Here is a 3,422-nt window from a genome sequence, read left to right as displayed (position 1 = left end):
TCTCAGTCTCCATTACTAACAATCCCTTTCTCCCCAATTATAAGTATTATAAACCTTTGTTGAGAATAAGATACGGCCAAGAGTGAAACTCTAAATAGTGAAATTGATTAATACGATAATGAGCGCAGCATAAAGAAAATGCGAGTGGTATGCGAACCACATTAAATATAAGATGTTATACGCTTATAATGCGTATAAATTTAAATAATCAATTAAAAAATAATGCTAAGTATATATAAAGTCCAGGAATAATGATCCCAAATGAATATTCGTGAATGTTCCTACAGTTGTATACGTCGGTGCAACACCTACATACTTGCAGCTGTCTCAGCCTATACGAATACGAGTACCATTGCACCATCTGTGCGTGTAGGTAGAGACGATGCAAAAAATACAAACCCGTTGTGCGTGGTTGACCTTTGAAACAATCCAGCCGGGCTCACATCCACAACACCGAATACTCTACGCCCATAATCATTAATACACACAAATACATGAATGGATAATATCAGCACATAAAGATATAAGTGTGGCATACTTAAACCACTTCCATTGTACTCACTTGTACTTGTTGGAACGCTCGTGAAATGTGTGGGTAAAATATTCGCGCGGCCACTCGCAGTACTTTCTCAAAACAATAGTGCAAGGAATGCGGCAGCTATTGGATACAAACGCGCACTGCCACATTGCTATTATTATATTTCTCTACTAACCAATGCATCCTCAGATTTAGGCAAGGCGAAATTTGGGCAAATGAATGAATGTTTTTGAACACAACTCTTCTGTTTTTTTTAATCAATCTATTATCAATATTCTACTTCTGAGAGAAATAATGAAAACATACTCATGTTAATCATATAAACAAAAATTCCATTCCACACACACACACACACACACACACACACACACACACACACACACACACACACATGAATTTATTGGTCATGAAATCGTATTGTAAAAAAACTGCTTTATATAAACTTATAGGTAAACAGTTATCTGCACCACTAGAAAGCCTATTTTAATTTCTGTAAGCATGTATTTGGCAACACAATTCCTGGTTTCTATATGACAGGCTCAGCCTAGTGTGGGGATCAATGTTAAACTTTGTGCTTATACAAACATACTTTGGTAATAAATATTAGGAGTACAAATAAGTTTCCGCCGTTTTTTAACACAAATTAAATATTTATTATAGAAGAACGGTAATATAGATTTATATAAAATATTGCCCATCACTTGCAACCACTTTTTCCCATCTCTCAGGCAGCATTCGAATTCCACGTCTGAAGAACTCCTTGTCTTTTGAGGCTATCCACGAATCAACCCAATTTTTGGTATCCTCATAAGATGTAAACCGCTGCGTCGTCAGAGCATGTGCCATGGACCGAAACAGGTGATAATCGGACGGTGCAATGTCTGGTGAATACGGCGGGTGGGGTAACACTTCCCAATCAAGTGTTTCCAAGTACTTTTTTACGGGAGCCGCAACATGTGGACGAGCATTGTCATGCAGAAGAATAATTTTTTTCGTGTCTAGAATAGTATTGAGGGCGTTTTTCTTTCAGAGCTCGGCTCAATCTCATCAATTGTGTTCGATAGAGGGCTCCAGTAATTGTTTCGCTCGGATTAAGCAACTCATAATACACTACACCTAGCTGATCCCACCAAATACACAGCATAAGTTTTTTTCCGTGAATATTCGGTTTTGCTGTTGATGTTGACGCGTTAATGACCGAGATCACCTACGTAGGTTGATAGGTAAGTAACTATTTATTTATTTTGTAGTTTTCAGTGCCACATAAAATAAAACCGTTTAACTTAAAAGTTTTTTTACCGATTTTTATTTTCTTGTTTTTAGGTAATCCCCATGATTTTTTTCTTTTTGTATTTTCATAATGTATCCACTTCTCATCACCAGTTACGATACGATGTAAAAAACCCTTTTTTTTATGTCTAGCTAGCAGCATTTCACTTAAGCATAATCGGCGTTCAATATCTCTCGGCTTTAATTCGTACGGAACCCAATTTCCTTGTTTATGAATCATTCCTAATGATTTTAAACGATGTGAGACTGCTTGCTGAGTGACTTCTAATGTTAGAGCAAGTTCTTTTTGTGTTTGAGATGAATCCTCCTCCAATAATTCCTCCAATTCTGCATCCTCGTAAATTTTTGGCCTTCCACTGCGATCTTTGTCTTCTACGTCGAAATCACCGTTTTTAAACTTTTGAAACCACTCTCGACACGTTCTCTCACTCAAAGCACCCTCACCATATGCTTCTACGAGCAATTGATGCGCCTTAGCAGCAGATTTCTTTAAATTAAAGAAGTAAATTAATATTTCCCGCAAATGACGCTTATTTGGCTCAAATTTTGACATTTTCAAGTTATAAAAATTATATTTTACCAATATCAAATCAATAATATTAATAGGTTATGTTGGTCTTGAATGTCGAAACTATTTTTTAAGCCGGTTATCATCTGCGAAAGCTAACCGAAACTCCGTGCCGCGCCATCCACAATAAAACGGCGGAAACTTATTTGTACTCCTAATATATTTTAACTTTTTTTAATTACCAACTAGTTACTTTCAAATAGGATGCACTAAACGTGTCTATTAATATTGGAGTAACAGTATCATGGATGTACGATAGGAAATCCGCAGCGGCGACGGCGGCCGCGTCATAACCGGGTCGGAGAAAGCAGACCGCAGCGCGCAGGGCCGCAGCTGCACTCGTGCTCCGCCGCCATTCCCAGCTTCCCTCGCTTTGCTTTACTTACTATATTATATTCTTATATAAATGTACTCTGCAGACAATCACACTCATAATAAATATATGCTACGGGTACAATACTATCACCGGAACATTCACCAGAGGGAGACTTTGTACAAAAGTCGATTGCTTGGGTACCTCTGTCCCATTCGTGTTTCTACCGTGAAGCAGTTGTGTTTGCATGGCTGTGTTTCAGTTTGAAGGGTGGGATATGGCGTGAATTTACAGGGTACAGAGGAATAACACCTGAGTCCTCAGGAATGGCAACACATGGGGAGTATCATGGGCGAAACAGTATACTCTGTTATGTCCATGGTACTGCTCATGTCTATAGGCGACGGTTACCACTTTACATTAGGTGGGCTGTCAGCTTGTTTGCCATTCTAAGTTGTATAAAAAAAAATTATATAATTTAACACTTTATTTTAATATCCTTGTCTAGATGTCAAATCTAATACTGTTACTATCACCAAGGTAAATAAACTGATTACTAAACACTGTCTGTACTTATAAGCGAGTTGCAATTAAAAATAGCAGCGATTAGACTTTCACTATCATTTACTTTTAAATGTATGTAGTTGGTATACGAATATGACCTCTACTCACGCTCGTCACGCTGCAGTAGGTACTCGGCTATAAGAACGACT

The sequence above is a fragment of the Galleria mellonella genome, unplaced genomic scaffold (genome assembly GCF_026898425.1).
Source record: "Galleria mellonella isolate WM207_F2 unplaced genomic scaffold, CSIRO_AGI_GalMel_v1 utg103, whole genome shotgun sequence".
In the NCBI taxonomy this organism is placed as follows: domain Eukaryota; kingdom Metazoa; phylum Arthropoda; class Insecta; order Lepidoptera; family Pyralidae; genus Galleria; species Galleria mellonella.
Note: the sequence above shows the minus strand (reverse complement) of the source record.